At 37.5% G+C, this 18,560-nt stretch overlaps 1 protein-coding gene across 3 annotated transcripts in view; it reads right to left on the reverse strand.

Annotated features, from left to right (window-relative positions):
• Positions 1-2,032: 2,032 nt before the first annotated feature.
• The window catches only part of DTWD2 (DTW domain containing 2), a 462,321-nt gene continuing 445,793 nt past the window's right edge, over positions 2,033-18,560 (reverse strand). For all 3 annotated transcript variants that reach the window (XR_006598135.1, XR_006598134.1, XR_006598140.1), the window contains one exon: positions 2,033-5,519. The gene's annotated coding sequence lies outside the window, so the exon portion shown is untranslated. The remainder of the gene's footprint in view (positions 5,520-18,560) is intronic.

The raw sequence follows: 18,560 nt of genomic DNA on the forward strand, positions 1-18,560 counted from the left end.
CGTGGGTCCCAGTCCCGCGTCAGGCTCTGTGCTGACAACTCAGATTCTGTGTCTCCGTCTCTTTCTGCCACTCCCTGGCTCATGCTTTCTCTCTCTCTCTCTCTCTCTCTCTCAAAAATAAATAAAAACATTAACACATTTTTTAAATAAACAAATTTAAACAGGATTTATTTCTTTTGAAACCAAAATACTTATTTATTACACTCAAGTTACTTTAGGAAATAGATGCACAGATAATTGAATGCAGTGTCATGTCCACCACATCAAAAATAAATTATACAAATCCTGGGTAAAACGACAAAATGACTCTGGCAAAGTCTATAAATTTTGGTACCATATACAGCAGGCTCAGTAATTAAGAAATCAGACAAAATAAATGGTCTGACAGTTTGTACCCCAATAGAAGATGCCACTGTTTCTATGGTGTTCTATATTTCAAAAAGAATTCATAAAAAAGCAAAGCTGTTTTTGTTTTCTTTTTTTTTTACAAAAAGAGAAAAACTTCCTAATGAATTAGAAGGGTCCTTTTCCCCAACCATTTCTTCCATTTGTAATATTAACTTCATTTTATAAAATATAATACAACATCAGGTAAATCTTTATTCACATATTATAGTAAAATGGTCAAAAAGAGCGATTTTTTTACTACTATTTTCCACACAATAGTTTTGCAGAAATGGCCCTGTAGCAATTGTTTTTCTATAACTAAACATCCTTTTGAAATCGGAACTTGGCATGGTTGTTTACAATTTTATTGTAATATTAAATACCCTCCTCATCAAATTATAAAGCATGTTATTCATCTATGACAATGACTTTCATGATTTGCTTTTAAATTCAGTTATGTTGTCCCACAGAATAGCTTGGATATACCTTGTTTCTTAATTCCACATTTCAACATTAAGATTATTCCATGTTTCCCTGGACTGTGCCCTCCCCCCTCCCCCTGCCACACACACATCCCTCTCTAAGAGAAAAGTGATATAAGAGGAGATTGATGTGTGAAAGGAAACCAAAGAGAAGAGGCACAAAGGGCAAATCAACCTCATTTGAACTTTTGCTTGCAGGACCAAAAGACAAATGTTGGGTATCTACAATGCTAAAGACAATGTGTGTCTTTACTCTCCCAGTCACTCTTCAGTGGAGAACTCCAAAGTTTCCACTGACAACCCAAATTCATTTAAACCTGCCTATATTCAGATGCCATGGGCAACTTCCGCTGGAATCAGGAGTCTAAATTCACAATCAGCACTCATACTTTCTTTTTAGGACCCATGCTCAGTGCTTTGTTTTTAAATACTCCACCGACTTGGGAACCTCTGCAATACTGCTCTGCATTAAAGCCTCTGGGGATTTTCCTTATTTTTCTTGACTTCCCAGCAGACTTTCACATAGTGGACTTTCTCCTCACATACATTCTCTTCCTTTGAATTCTGTGACATCACACCCCACTGGTTTCCTTTGCTTCTGACTCATCATTCCTTCTAGGTCTTCTCTAATTGCTTCTCTTCCATCTAACCCGCCAATATTGGGATTTTTATCTAACTTTTAAATATCAGCTGTTTTTAGGCTCTTTTCTATTTAAATCCTCCACTTGTTAAATGACTAAGTACATGTTTTGCAGATAAAATGTTTGAGGTAAAGTCATATCAACTTGTATATAATACAATGACACCTAATCTGAAGCCTGTAGCTCAGACAGCTCCTCTGAATATCACACCTTTATGTCCAACCGCACAATTGATATCTTGGGCAGATATTTCACAGGCCCTTGATTTCACTCAAATAAAATCCAACACATGATATTTCTTCAAAAAGTAGTCCTTGCTGGTTGTATTATACAGTCAATAGCAGTCACCAGAGGTCCAGAGACCAGGTTATGATTCCAACAGACGTGGGATCTAGTCTTATCTCAGACACCTAACTCAGTTCCATAGCAACTAGCTACTTAACCTCTCTAGCTTCAGAAAATATTTTTGTATTATTAACTGAATGAACAAATCAAGAATCAGCACCCAAGTTCATCTTTCCCTTCGTTCTTTCTAATTTCCTAATTACCACTGGTATTTCTCCAGTATGGTTTTTTTTTTTCAGTCATATCTATTCTTGTGGACAAAACTCTGTTTTATAGAATTACTTGAACATCAGACTCCCTCTTGTCTTATTCAAGTTTGGTTTTAGAAACGATGGCATCAGGTGCCTGGGTGGCTCAGTTGGTTAAGCATATGACTCTTGATCTCAGGGTCATGAGTTCAAGCCCTGCAGTGTGCATGACACCTACTTTAAAAAAGAAAAAAAAGAAAGAAACAATGCCATTTTCTTTGTTAATGGTTTCCATGTTCCATGCCTCCAAACCCTTGAGTTTCTCATCTAACATTTTCCAAAATACTCCTCTACACCAAGGTTTCTCAAACATTTTATCTACAACACATGTCCTAGTTATTTAACAAAAATCCCTATCACTAACTCTGGGTAAACTTTAAGTGTTATGATTTTAAGTTATAAAAATAAAGCCTATGTTGAAATTGGCATTTTCATTCATTTCTGATCAGTCATAAGGAAAATATCACTTCTAATCTCACACCAAGATCTCAACATAATGCCAGAAATAAATAGGGAGATTAGGTATAGATTAAGTAATAGGTACAGGTTGAGTTGATTTATATTTTTAGTCTTATAAGTCAAGCATAACGGCAGTAAACTTCCATAGTTTTAAAAAGTTAAACACTGACCCAAAAATTATGAAGAAATTTCACATCAAACACTATCTTTAATGGGCCTCCAGAATATAAATTGGCAACCAAAGCATATTAAAATGTTTTAATTTGGAAGGTTCTTGCAAATAGATTTTTGTTTGCTACATTGTATTTGGCCCTGGAAAGTAATTTTGTGGCAGCATTTAGATATTGATGTAAAACATAATCATGACACATTATCAATCTTTTTCTCTGATGAGAGAAGAAAATCATCAAGCACTGAATAAGAATCAAACTCATAGTATGAGCCAAAATGCTCTACAATACAGTCTTATTTTAAATCATGGAATACTTTGATTCAACAAGACAAAGTCATGATCTATATGCTTTTACGCACTAAGTTTAGCCTTTTCAAGATTCAAACATATCATCATTTGAATAAACCTTGAAATTATTGGCCATAACATGTTTCAAGAAAAATATTTTTATCATCTTTATTTTAAAAACCGGTGAGCGTATACCTGTTTTTCACCGACAGCTGGAAGACTCCAGTAAAAAAAAATCAGTCTCCTACAAGCTGTTCAATCAAACACACTGAAAAGAAGAATAAACACTCACAATAATGTGGTTGTTTTTGTAATTTAAAGAGAAACTGTTTCCAATCAAACATTTTCTGTGACTAAAGCTGTTGGTTCCTGGCATTCAAAGCAATCTACCCACTAACGCCATTCCTTCCTGTACAAGTAGCACATGCTCTCCCATGCCTATCTCAGAACACCTTTTCGAGTCTGCAGTACAACTCAGTTAACAATTAACATTTTTTAACAATTTTTTTATTATCATTATTAACAATTTTTTTTAATTTCTCTGTTAGCATTATATTTAGTGATGACCAACAGAGAGAGTCATTGAGCACTTTTCTTTCTCAAATGGACTGCATCTTTGCAGAGAATGTGTTCATGTCGAGCACATCACTGGTTTTGTCCAACTGAAATTGCTAAGTATTTAGTAAGTGTGTGATGGCAACTGCCTTTGTAAATCATATATCCTTGACATTAGGCAACGCTCTACAATATTACTTGACTCAAAAATTGTAACCTGCAAATTTTCTTTTCTTTCTCAACTTTACGCTAGTTTATCATCTTTCTGGCAATAGCACGACGTACTTTTTCTTTTTTTGAGGAATGTAGGATCAAAAAAATCCCACAGTAAATGTTGTGCCTTCCTGACTTAATAACATGATTCAAGAATTTCCTATGTCATGTAAACTTTTTCTATTTCCCAAAGATTTTGGAGTTTCTCCAGCTTTCCAGCTCATTAATTTTTTTTCCCCTTTTCCTTCCCTTTCTTGGCCCCGAAGTTTGTGGTTGCTGTGCTGTGACAACTTGGAGATCCCAGCAGTTCTCTGAATAAACATAATTTTATTCCGATTCCTATTTTAGAAGAATCTAGATTGATTTGATTGACTGATTTGTCAGCACTTTGAAAAGAGCATAATAAACAGAGTTTGTTTGTATGTGACAGAATTCTAGAAATAGATTGTAGATCCTATAAAATTGTACTTCAATGTATCCATCTGAATATTCAATGTACCTTTTACATGTAGTTTTCTTTTTTGGCCACTCAGGTGAATGTGTTACGAGTGATTACTTTTCTGAGACAATGCAGATTTGTGTTCTATATCCACACTATTATTTTTGAGAAGATACATTCACTTTACAATATTTATCATGGTGTTTATTCTATTGTACAACATTTTAATCAATTTTCATCAACTGGGGCTAAAATGCATAGCAACTATAAAAAGAAAACATGAACTTAGCTTATGCAATAAGCAAGTGGTTAGAAAATACTTCAGCCAAAACCATCTATTTTCTAATAACTGAATCGAAGGCAGGATGAACAGATGATATAGTATGTGTAGCACACACAAGATTATAACAAAATAACTGAATTTCTGAAAATCTAAGAATCTTCTATTTCAAAGCTGTGAAATATGTACAAATAAAAGTATTTCTTTCTTTTTTTTTTTCTCTGTAAATATCAAATCACTTGACAGGCCAATGAGCATTACCAGATATTCAAGAATCATACATTCACAAAAAGTTTGTTCCATACTTTAATGTATATGTTACTGAAAAAGTATACCATGGTCAAATATCTTTGAAAAAGTCTCAGCTAAACTAAGTCTACCAGGTTGATTTCCTGAGACTCTCCAAAAGCAAAGATTTAGCATATGACACTGCCTGAGCTTAACTCAGCACAGAGCCTTTTTTCCCTTCTTTTGGAAGTTTCCTTGGGAACATGGTTTGGGAACAAATTTCTCCTTTGTTCCTTCCCTCCCAGCTGGAGTTAATTGATTAGTGGGTTTAATGAGTCCAAGCAGGTCTCATTTATGACTGAGATTTATGCCCCCAGAAAACTGCTCAGCTCCTGGATAAGCATGTTAATTTACCTTTTTCTGGAGTCCCAGTTCAAAAGGTATTAACCATTGTTATTTCCCAAGAGTTACAACTGTGGTTATTCTACTTTGCAATGTGCATGTGTTTCTTGCATCATTAGGATTTCACCTGGCCTAGTATTTTGTATCTTCCAGTAAAGGTACAGCTTAATTTTGTAGGCTCGCAGGCCTTTCCATAGCTCCTACCCTAGTGAATTTTCTTTCCTTCTCTTTTTCTGTTTTGTTACATGTATCCACTTGCCAATTTCTTCATCCTGACATGGATACTCCTCCATCTTCAGAGAATTTTTTTTCTTCCCATCTCCCTTTTTGAACAATTTCTTCCATCTTGTCTGAACATGTTCAGCACTTAAGCAGCAAATCTTAATTCAAGAGAAAAAGAAGTCATTGTTTTAAAATCAGGATGGATTATGTTGTTGTTGTTGTTGTTATAATTAATTGCGGTACTTAGAGGATAGTGTGACGTAGTGGAAAGGTGAGAACCTTCTGGGTTCAAATCCTACAAACTACCAGTAAGTGAATTGTATTCAAGCTTCTTATCCTTACTGAACCTTAATTTTCTCATCTGTGAAAGAGGTATAATAACACCCAAATATAGCTTTGTGATATAGAATATACTGGAAAATAACACATATATTACCCTCACACTTTTCCTTTGGGCAGTGAGTATTTGTGCAACAACCCAGACAAACTGCTGTGATCTTATCCAAGCAAGAAGGTTAAACCAGATGGCACTAAAGACCCTTCAATTGCTAAGGAATGTTCCTTAGGAATGTTCCTTTCACCTCCTTCCATAGGAATCCAGCCACATGGCATTGCACATATTTGGGAACTGCAGAAAGGTAAAAACACTGTATGTACCTTGGAGGTCAATGAGACAATTTCCTGAGTACCCCAGCTTGGTGTCTCATGATGAATTACAGCCTTCATGGGCTTCTCTAAAAATTCCTCTTTTGGTCACAGAAACAGTTTACTTTTATTTCTCCTTACTTCTCCTAGGCCACATATGCTTCCCTGATACCCAGGGATTTCCAGAAATCTTATGAATCATTCACACATTCTGGCAAGAGAGTGTGGTCACTAGTTTCTATGAATATTGGTCTAAGATATTGTGGGCACCATTTACTATATATGATAAGTGGCTCTTCTGTTTCCAACCAAGGGAGTTTTACACCCTTCAACAGACTTCTTTCAACAGTAGGTTTCTACTGTTCTCCCTTCATTATAGTATTAAGAATGAAAGATATATACACAAATCATTGAAATAAAACTTAATTTCATTAGGGTTTTGGATATAAATTTTCTTTTCTTTGGAACCTCTTCCAATGGAACGCATAAATGTAAATCTAAGAGTGCATTTATTGCTACACTCTTCTCTAAAACTGCTGCCCAAAATGATGACTCTTTAGTGTAAAGTAACTGCAATGTTCTCTAATATCCCACATGATAGTGATTGGCTGTTCAATACTGCCTGGAAAATTACATGGAAAATTAAGCCAATCCAACCAGCTAAGACATATTAATGTAACATTATATGTCTGACAAACTTACTCAAGCTAAAAATAATTAGCATTAAATCAATAAATTCTAGCTATTTACATAATTGCCCCACTCTTTTAGAAATCTGCTTCGCCACTCCCTTCTCACTTTTCTTTCCACTACACATATCACAGTTAATAGTTTTTTAATTAACTCACCAGCAGACAATGTTTCTAAAAAGGGTTGGAAACTACGTCTTATTAAATGAAAGCCAACATGTCCACATACCTTCCATGTTCATGTGGATTTACACGTGTGCCATCCTGTTAGGGCACTTTGACAGTCATTCCTACCTAACAAAGAAGCTCATGTATAAACAGACTGGACAACTTGCCCAAGATCACCCAGATAATAAAAGGTGGAAGTGAAATAAAAGCCTGGGCCATTTGATTCCAATGTCTATATTTAGACCTGTCCTTCAATGTATTACAGCATAGCCATAAAAATTAACATGTAGAAGTGAAGTGTTTTTCACTTGTTTCTCTTCCTTCAGGTCTCTATTGCCAAAATGCTTTTAAAGATTCTACAAGAAATACAACCCCCAAAGGACTTTAAGAAATATAATCCTCTGTTATTGAAGAAGCTCTGTTTTTATTTATCATGTCTTTATCTCCATCAATCTCTGATTGACTAAGTATGGTCATTCTTCCACGTGGAGAAAGTTACTATGTGTATGATAGTTATTTGCAAAGACCCACCCCCACCCCCACACAGCCCAGAATATCTTCTGCACTATTGTATCTTTATGTGACATAGAATCTTGTGGAACGCAGCCGACCTAAGACATGGGTCACCTGTCTACTATCAGGTAACGTTTCACTGAAAGAAGGCAACAGACATCAGCTAGCGAAATGGGTAAGATCTCCAAACTTTTTTGTGTGTGTTCATGGATGGCAGGCAGGGATGCTAAGTATTATTTGGAGGCTAGAGGAAGGAGAAAAGATAGCCTTAAAGAATTAAAATGAAATACTCAGTACAAAGGCCCCTACTTCATTATTGGCCTGGAGGTCAGCTGCTCTAAATCGAGTTAATTTTACAGAGCATTAACGCTATTAAGTGACCGTGAGAAATCTTGCGGCTGTTTGCCCTCTAACCTCCAGACCACCAAACTCACTAATTCAATATCCCTAGCTCTCTTATTGACCCCAGTCTTTCTGTGCAAAGTGTGGGACCTAGTACCCAGAGGCCTTGGGTACTAGTGAAAATCTTTGTAAGAGGTCAATGTATCTTTGATAAAAGAAAGTACCCAGGATAATCCATGTTTATACCCTGTGCTTAAAAAAAAAAAAAATCCCAGAGCTTTGCACATGCTCTCTAATGGACTAGCATACATTACGATTTCAGCTATGTTTGGATCTTGAAGTATTGCACAAATTCAAGAATTCAAGGTTTTATTCCTCCTCTCCCCCCGCCTTTTTTTTCTCTTTTTTTAGCAACTGATATGTGACAAATGATGAAATTTTCAGCATGAAATTTGCTATTGGGGCTTCCATATTTCTTTATGATTTGTTATCAGGCTTTGCCATCCTTCAAGCCATAAATAAAAATGCAACTTTCATCTGCATTTCAAACTAAGGTGAAAGTACAAAAATTAAACATTTTCATTTTTTTCTGAGTATCATTCACTCTCTGTGTGCTCCAAAAACAGCAAGACATACTTCCCACTGCCTTTCTTCCAGAATGATTTCTTGGAAAGGCCATAAGAATAACTTATTATTAGCACATCCACAATTTACAGCTCTACCTACCTATTCAGCATTGAAATAGAGTTCACGTTCAGCTTGAAAAAGCAGGACAAAAGAGTGTTCTAACTGTGTCAGCTACAATCAAACAAGTAAAATAAAATACACCCACCCCCTCTCAACATATATGGAAAACAACATCTTAATTTCCATTAGAATCTGGTGACTCCAATGATTGAAAAATAAGGATTCAGTAAGAACAAAATCACATAAATATCTATTTAATATGCCACGGCTTATCCAAAGGGAAAATGGACCAAAGGAAAAACACTTTTAAAAATTAATGAAAACCTAAACTGTTTCCACATAAGAAAGCATATCTTCCTGGCCTGAACATGGCTACCATACTGTGTGTATCTATCTGTGTACTGTGTGCTATGTGTTTGTGGATGTGGATGGGATCATCTGTGAGATTTTCTTCGTTGGAATTTAATTTTAGAAAAAGCAATCAGATCCTGCTGGGTAGCTAAATGAATCAACCTGTCTAAACTTTTTTTTTTTTTTTTAACAAGAACTCTATCTGCATTCCTGCATCTTGAAACTATTGCAGAAACACACACCAAAAAAAATTTAAATTATTCCCTGGTAGACTATAAAGGTTGCTGTTAATAATGCTCATCTGAACTTAAGGCTTCAAGCAGTGCACGCCTGTCAGAGAAAGGAAAAAGAAGGGGGAAGCGAGAATTCGATCAGCACGAGGAAGTGCACTTTCAGCTTCAACAGGTACAAACTGCAGATGGGAAAAAGATCGTTAGCAAAATAAATTATGTCGTGCCCTCCTGTAATTTTTCACAATCTGTGTGGCAAAGATTTGACTGCTGACACTGTCAACATACTCCCCGCATCTGTAGTCATTCACTGTGACCTGGTGGGTAGAGCAGCCTTTCCAAATAACCAAACACCAGATCCTGCATAATGCAAAACGCCTTCTGCTATCCCCAGTGTACAATGGAATTAGAAAAACGGAATTGGTCCAACTGCTGCATTTATTTAACAAGGTAGTTATACAGAGAGCAAGCGTTTAGGAAGTCTTTCTTATTTTCAAAGTTCTGGCTCAGTTTACACCAAAACAAACTCTCCACAGCTCCTCCGGGAAAACATTCCACAAATGATATTCCTCCCTGAACCCCCCCCAAGCACGCTGCACACACACACACACACACACACACACACACACACATGCATCCCTACCCCTCCTTTTCTCCACAAATGAAACAGTCTAAGCAGCTTGGTGTTTTCCTTCTTATTCAAAGTAACAACCAGACGAGCAAGGCCATTTTCTGGGGAAAAATAGAGCCAAGGTACAAGCATTTGGGAACAGCCTGCAACCCCAAAGAGGCATAGTCTATAAAAAAATATATGTGTTTTGAACCCTGCCTATCTATGAGTAGATCATTCTGAGTAATATTGCCCTTTGGAGCTCTAGAGACAGAACCACAAATATCACGCTTAGAAGACAGAATCTCTAGACTCAAACTGAAAAATGGTGTTTATGAGTATGTCTATTGCCAGAAAGATGCGCAGGCCCAGCACAGTCCCCAGGGAATGAAGCAAAACAACAACAACAAAATCAAATACAAGGATCTGAAGTGAATGTCATTCATTAACTCTCGTGATGATCGGGAGAAGCCCTTTGAGTAACAGGTTGTCGCTAAAGCGCAGTTGGAGGATGCTTTCCAAAGCATTCAGGTGCCCCCTCTTGTTGGTAAATGACGAAGCAAATCAGGGTTAGAGTTAAGTTTCTGCAAGATTAAATATGAAGAGAATGGCAAACCCACAAGAAGAAGCCTAGTCTCCAGTTGTGAGACCAGTATCCAGTTGCGAATGTCCCGTCCTTCATGGCGCTCAAATTCAGAACCACAAGAGAGCTGAGCGGGTTAGATTCACTTTGACCTTCCTAAGGACGGTGTGACCAAAAATTGGAAAATTCGCGATGGAACTAGCACTGTGCTTTGTACAAAATAATGATTCAAATAAATATGGTAAGGATGATGATTCTGGCCAAATATATACTGCCTTAAAGAAGGAGAGATTCAAAACCGTTTGAACGGTGGGACATTTCTAACCAAAAACAAGACTGACAGAATACTGACCATGAAATAGATTCTTTCTCTCAGCCACTCAAACCTACCTTCAAATGTGAGGCAATGAAATGGGAACATTACTCACCCGGGTGTCCAGCACAAAGTAACGCTATGAACAGAAGGACTCTGAGAGTAGCTGAAGTCAGAGGGTTCTCTGTTTGCCATTACCTCAGCTGATTTGAACAAAAGTGCGTTGTCTTAAAGCGTCCGGTCTCCGGGGAGTGACTGGATTGTACCTTACTTTCTTATTCATTTAACCAGTCACATATGAGAACCCTAGAAAAACAGTGACGTCCCCTCTGCTACACTACATCAAGCAGCCACATGTTGTCCCAGTGTAGACAGACTGTCACATCCACTGCAAGAGCTGTCATAGGATGGAAAAGTTATCTGAGTATCTGACAGCAAGACAGCACTTTTGGGGAGAAGAGCACAGGGTCAAAGCCCCTGCCTAGAGTTCAAACATTTTACTGTTAGAATAACAATTCTGACTGAACTGTCAGTATTCTGAATATATTGTCCTTACCTCCAGTTTTTTCAGTAAGTGGCAAGTCATTTCTGGAGCTGACACAGAGACCCAGTTTTCTAAGAAGTTTCTTCTTCCATCAACAATCTTTTCTTTTTCAGAAAAGAGTTACAGATAACTGAAATATCTGCATCAATAATATTCTTTCTTTTTAATTTTTAAATGTTTATTTAATTTTGAGAGCGAGAGAGAGAACACGAGCAAGGGAGGGGGATAGAGAGAGGGAGACAGAAAATCCAAACAGAATCTGCACTGTCAGCACAGAGCCTGACACGAGGCTTGAACCCACAAACCTTAAGATCATGACCTGAGACAAAGTTGGACGCTTACCTGACTGAGCCACCCAGGTGTCCTTGAATCAACAGTATTCTTAATGATAAGTTTATAAGGAAGGAGAAAAAAAAAACCCACCTGGTAACCTAATTTCCAGATTTAATTAAGAATTCTGAGGTTTGGGGGTGCCTGGGTGGTTCAGGTGATTAAGCATCTGACTTGGGCTCAGGTCATGATCTCATGATTCCTGAGTTCGAGCCCAGCATCGGGCTCTGTGCTGACAGCTCAGAGCCTGGAGCCTGCTTCCGATTCTGTGTCTCCCTCTGTGTCTGCCACTCCCCCTCTTGAACTCTCCCTCTCTCCAAAAATAAACAATGTTAAAAAAAAATTTTTTTAAAGAATACTGAGGTTTGAATGCCCATGTCTGGATCAAAGCTCAAATAAATACCATTGTGGTTTAGCCACAGAAGAATGGACACTTTATAAATTGCAAAAAGATATAAATGAAATGAAATCCACCAAATGAAATTACACCTCTTTTATGTCAAGACAGTTTTAGTTTATCTTTTTTTGTTTTTTCAACAGCTTAGGCCAAAGCTAGAGAAACTGAAATATAAAGCTTGGAAACATTATAAGGAAAGTATCTGATGTAAACCAAAGAAGAAATAGAGAAAGTGAATAAAATTAAATAGACTGCACCTTGCAAATGATATACAAAATACATAAAGGGGTTGATATCCAAAATACATAAAGAACTCCTATAACTCAGTATCAAAAAAGCAAGTAGTTTGATTAAAAAATGGGCAGAGAACCTGAAGAGACATTGCTCAAAAGAAGACCTACAAATGGGCCATGGTACATGAAAAAATGCTCGACATCACTAATTACCACAGAAATGCAATCAAAACCATAATGAGATGTTACCTCACACCTGGCAGAATGGCTAGTATCAAAAAGACAAGAGGGGCAGTGGGGTGGCTCAGTTAGTTAAACATCTGACTCTAGATTTCAGCTCGGGTCATGATCTCATGGTTCCTCAGTTTGAGCCCCACATTAGACTGTTGCTGACAGCACAGAGCCTGCTTGGGATTCCCTGTCTCCTTTCTCTCTCTGCCCCTCCCTCACTCACACTCCCTGTCTCTCAAAAATAAATAAATAAACATGAAAAAAGATAAATAAGTATTGGCAAGGATGTGAAGAAAAGGGAGCTCTCATGTGTTGTTGTTTTGGGGAATACAACTGGTACAGTCATTATGGAAATCAGTATGGAGATTCATCAAAAAACTACAAATAGAATTAACGTATAATCAAGAAATTCCACTTCTGAGTATTTAGTAAAAAAAATGGAAATATTAATTCAAAAAGATATATGCACCCTTAGTTTCACTATAGCATTATAATAGCGAAGACATACCAGGGCCTGGGTGGCTCAGCCGGGTAAGCGTCCAACTTCAGCTCAGGTCGTGATCTTGCAGTATATGCCCTGCATTGGGCTCCGGGCTGATAGCTCAGAGCTGGAGCCTTCTTTGGATTCTGTCTCTTCCCCTCTCACACTCTGTCTGTGTGTCTGTCTGTCTCTCTCTCTCAAAAATAAATAACCATTAAAAATTTGTTTTAAAAAATAATAGCCAAGATGTAGAAGCAACTAAATATCCATCGGTAGATGAATGGATAAAGAAAATGTGGTATATACACATACACAATGAAATATTACTCAGACATGAAAAGGAATGACACCTTGTCATTTGCAACATCATGGATGGAACTTGAGGGTATTATGCGAAGTGAAATAAGGCATACAGAGATAGACAAATATCATATGATTTCACTATATGTGGTATCTAAAAAACAGAACAAACAGATAAAGAAAACAACTGAAAGAGACTCAAAGACACAGAGAACAATCTGGTGAGTGCCAGAGGGGAGGAAGGGAAAGGGGGATGGATGAAATAGGGTAAGAGAATTAAAAGGTACATATTTCCACTTAAAAGATTAATAAGAAAAAAGAATGCATTGTACATCACAGGGAATATAGTTCACGATAGGTAAAGACTTTGTGTGCTGACAGATGGCGGCTAGATTTATTGTGGTAATCACTTCCTAATGTATATAAATGCTGAATCACTGTGGTGCGCACTTAAAATTAATATAATATTGTACATGAAGTACACTTTAATAAAAAAAATAGACTTCACCGTTTCTTACTCCTGATGAAGGCACTTGCACTCTCATTAGTGTTTAAGAGAGGAAGTGTATATTTATCATGCACTTAATAATGTTATTGTTCACATAAATTAGCATGGGATTGTTATATAATTTAGGGTTCATACAAAGATCCATTGCTGGGACACCTGGGTGGCTCAGTCGGTTAAGCGTCCAGCTTCAGCTCAGGTCATGATCTTGCAGTTAGTGAGTTTGAGCTCCACATCTGGCTCAATGCTGATGGGGCGGAGCCTGCTTGAGAATCTCCCTCTCTTCTCTGTCTCCCTGCCCCTCCCTGATCACGCTTTCTCTCTCTCTCTCTCTCTCTCTCTCTCTCTCTCTCTCTCTCAAAATAAATAAACAAAAACTTTAAAATAAAAAATAAACACAAACACCCGTTGCCATAAAAGCAGCCAATGCTAATCACAGCAAATACAATTATAAGCCCAGTCAACATTTTTCCATTAGGATTTTCTCAAATAATTTTTTTTAATCTAACATCCTAAATAGGATCTGGACACTTGGGTTTTGTTTGTTTGTTTGTTTTGGTTTTTGGCCTTTGTTGTGATAGGATTATATAGCATTTTGATCTGTGTAACAACATTTTGATATCTACAAGGTCCAAAACATTGTGCTAAGTATCAGGGGTGAGTTAGGGAGTGGATTATGTCTTTCAGCAATGTGCGATAGCTGTGGCAGATCTACTTGAATGGGCTGAGAAGGGACACAAGGTGGGACAGGAAGGAAGTGAGATAACAAGAGGAAGGAAGTGTACTGAATGCAGAATTTGCTGGTAGCAACAGAGCATCTGAGCTGCTTTCAGAACCTGTGTGACACTGCTGCCCCAGTCTGAGACCTTCTATATTGACTGGGTGGAGTAGCCGTGCTGTAGGGATAAGCCCTACTGGATACCCCTCTGGCCTGCTACCTGTCTCCAGGACAGATCTGGAATGGGGGGAGTAGGGATTTGATTGTCTTTCCTCATGCACCTTAAGCAGATGGAAATGGATTAAACACAATCTTTGCATAGCCCTTCTTTATGTATTTATTTATCCGTGTATTTCCATGATGGCTTTAAGTCCCACTTTGGGACCCATGTGAGTTTTAGAAACGATAAAATTAGAGGCCCTGAGAGGAAAATCAGTGTCCAACAGGAACAATGATAGTACCAACCAGAACTAAGAGTTGTCAAATTCAGTAAATAAAAAATACAGGATGCCCTGTTACACAATAAATGATAACTTAAAAAAAAAATTTTAGTATAAATATGTCCCATGCAATATTTGGTAAATACTTACATTAAAAAAATTCACTGTTCATCTGAAATTCAAATAAAACTAGGTGTCCTCTATTTATCTGGCAACCTAGTTCAGGGTTTCAGAAAGCATAAAAGAGCAACACATTATTTATCCCTCGCTGTTTCCCAGTGTTTTTATATATGAAGCATGAAAGAATTGCCTTCTTTATATTCACCAACCTAATTATGTCAAGCATAGAATGATCCAAGAATATCCAAAGCACGAAAGAGAAGTAGAAATTTAGACAAAGTTAAACATTTTTCCATTCCTAAACATTGTTCTCATGTAACTAAAAATAGGATTCTTACCACAGTTCAAAATCAATATTGAAAAAAAAAAAATAGCCTACCATTCTCATAAACATACCTTTAGGATTTGGCTTTGAGATTCCGAATCTGCTCAAATTTAAGTTAAGTGATTCTTGAAACTGTTTACTAAATTTGAAACACACACATATATGAAATACATGGCCTATACAACAAAAATTAATCAAGAGATAATTAATTAATTAATTGATAACTGAAAAAATTAATTCCAAGGCCTATACAACAAAAATTAATCAAGAGATACTTACTTTCATTACCCTTAAAGTCAAATCCAATCAATCATTAGTTCTAAGACTTGTACCCCCAAAGTCACCTTGGGGAAATTATAGAGATGAATAAATATAGATACTCTTGATATTATGTCCAAAGAGCTAAGACCCCAATAGCCAAACTGAAGCCCTTTCCATTTAGAGGAAGAAGAAAAAAGTTTAAAAAAAAAATCTAAGAAATGAAAAACAACATTTCTGCATGAAGTAAAAATGTCATGAAAAAAAAATCCCCAATCTTATATCCACAACATGCAAGACCAAGAGACTCTTTTTACAGATAATATCTACTCTCTAAGCAAAGTAGCCCACACCTTGCCTGATTTACTACCTAAAACAAAACTAAAAAGGGACAAATGGCACAATCTAGATCTCCAAATGTCAGAATGACAGATGTTATTTCTCTATTTCAGAGGACAAATCATCGATGCAGAGAATAACAAAATTTCAAAGGCATCCTAGCATGGTATCCTGGAAGAAAAATAAAGTGAAACAGTAAATCCTATCTTGAATAAGAACCTGTATCACACCATCAACATGAGATACAAAGTGAAGCCATTGGGACATCCAAACAGAAAATGGAGAAGAGAATTTTCCCACATGGCAAGCAACTGAAACATGGAGCTCCCACCCTGTAGGTGAAAGGCAAGTTGGAGGGGAAGAGTTTTAGCCAAGATGTGGAATTTTCTACAATAAGGCCATTATTGGGGTGACTGGGTGGCTCAGTCGGTTAAGCGTCAGCTCAGGTCATGATCTCATGGCTCACGGGTTCGAGCCCCGCATCAGGCTCTCTGCTCTCAGCACAGAGCCAGTTTCAGATCTTCTGTCTCCCTCTCTCTCCGCCCTTCTCCCACTTGCACTTGCCCTCTCACTCTCAAAAATAAATAAACATTAATAATAATAATAATAATAATAATAAACAGAAAAAGGTCATTTATTTTCCAAAATGAAGACATCATTTCCTACTTACGTGATTCTAACCTAGGGCAAACTATTTAACTTCCCTTTACTTCAGTTGCTTAATCCATCATTGAGGATGATAATAATAGTATTTGTTTCATGATCAAGTTGTTATGAGTATTAAATGAATAAGTATGTCTAAGGTACTTAGCATCTGACACATAGAACATACTAAAAAGTGTTTGCCCTTTTGAAAAGTCTTGGGCATAGGAATCCCAGGAAGTGTGGTTATTCACAATGAAGAGAAACACTCCTCATATGAGCAAACCATGTGGTACGACACTCTACACAGCATTAACACACATATCATATCTCTGCCCCTCTCCTGCTCACTCTACATATGTGTGCATATGTATATGACACATACATAATGTACATATAGTAACTGACCTCTTTGATTAAGAATCATTTAATCCTTCTGACCTCCCCTTTAATCTTTCTGACCATCTTATTGGTAAGCAAAGTGGTCTTCCCAAGACCATGTCGCCATTGCATGTCACTTGTAGACAGCAGCAGGAGCTAGGTGGTTTTCTTAAAAAAAAAAAAAAAAAAAAAAAGCTTTTCTTTGTCTTTGAGTTCGCTTTTAATGCGGTGCCTTATCCAGGTTCCAAATGCTTGCTTGACCCACTTTTTTTCTCCTCCTCACTTCTCAAAGGCACTGCAGGAAACAGGCAGGATAAGGGGGAAAAAAAACAACCTATAAATTCGAACATGCCAAGTTCAGCATCTGACTTTGGCAGTCACAAGACCGTAACCGAACTGTGTGGGCAAATTTCTACATTACTTTAAGCAACAAAAATAGTTCCATCTTCTTCTCTGTCAGTCATTTTTCCACTTCAGCATAATTACAAGGTTCTCTCCTAAGGATATCAGTTTTTAAAATAATTTATGCAACTGTGTACGGCTCAACTATGAGTTTAAATGAAAGTTTTGATAAATGCAAGTAATGGATGTTAATTTACATATTCCCCAGCAATTATCTTTGGTATAAATGGTCTGAAGTTCTCTGCTACATCTTAAATAACCGGAGACGACAGTGTCCACACGGAACTGGTTAAAAGGTCACTTCAGGACAGTGACAAAAATCGAGGTAGAGCCCAAGAAAAGCGTCACCAAAGGCCCAGGCAATCCAAAGTATTCCATTATGATGAGCAAATGTGCAAAAGGCCTGGGAAACTCATTTTCATAAAAATGATGTAAGGAACTATTCCTTATTTATAAATTTTAATGAATCCCTAATATGTGCCAGGCACTGTACAGAAGTATTGCAGACTCTGTGGGGAGAAAGCAAAGAGCTGGGTGTGTTCCACCCGAGGGTACAGTAATGGCATCACATCTAGTCTGGAGAGGCAAGGAGTGTGCTGTACAAGGGAGGGTTGTGCCGAGCTATGAAAGGAGATTTTGCAAAAGCTGGAAGGAGCAATATTTAAAGAACATGTGGCAAAAGGGATGGAAAGTAGCTGGGGAAGGAAGGACCAAGTGTCAACCTAAGGCTAGGTGAGCTGGACAGATGGCAGGGATAAGAGCAGTCATGGCCCATGAAGTCCAAATAATGAATTTTATTCCAAGAGCACTGGGAAGTTTAAATCAAGAGCGGGGGGTGGGGGGAGGTTACACTGGCAGCCTTTGGAAAGTTTGTTTTAGTGTAGACAGACTGAATAGGTTATGGCAGTAGCATGAGAGACAATGAGAACTTGAGACCGAATGGATGAGATGGAGAGAATAGGTTATATATGAGAGGTAAAGTGACAGGACTGGATGATGGATTCGATGGGGATATATTTGATGATGTGTATCTCACACTAAAAACAGTACCTGGTACATAATAGCACTTAATATTTGTGGAAGAAATGTTGAATGAGCATATACAAGGATAAGGGAAATGAGGTGTCAAGGATGATTCCTGAGATTCTAGAGGGCATATCTTTGATGAATGGGGATGCCATGTGGAGACGGAAAACCTGGGAAGGCCAGGCTTCAGTTAAAGTTCATAGGTTTAGTTTTAATCACACTGATTCTGAGATGTCTATAACTTACGCAAGAAAGTGGTCCAGAAAGCAGAGAGATCTGGCCCCTGGGTGGCTCAGTCATTAAGAGTCTGCCTGGCTCAGATCATGACCTTGTGGTTCATGAGTTCAACCCTTGAGTCGGGCTCTGTGCTGACAGCTCAGAGCCTGGAGCCTGCTT

This window comes from Felis catus, chromosome A1 (genome assembly GCF_018350175.1).
Source record: "Felis catus isolate Fca126 chromosome A1, F.catus_Fca126_mat1.0, whole genome shotgun sequence".
Lineage (NCBI taxonomy): Eukaryota > Metazoa > Chordata > Mammalia > Carnivora > Felidae > Felis > Felis catus.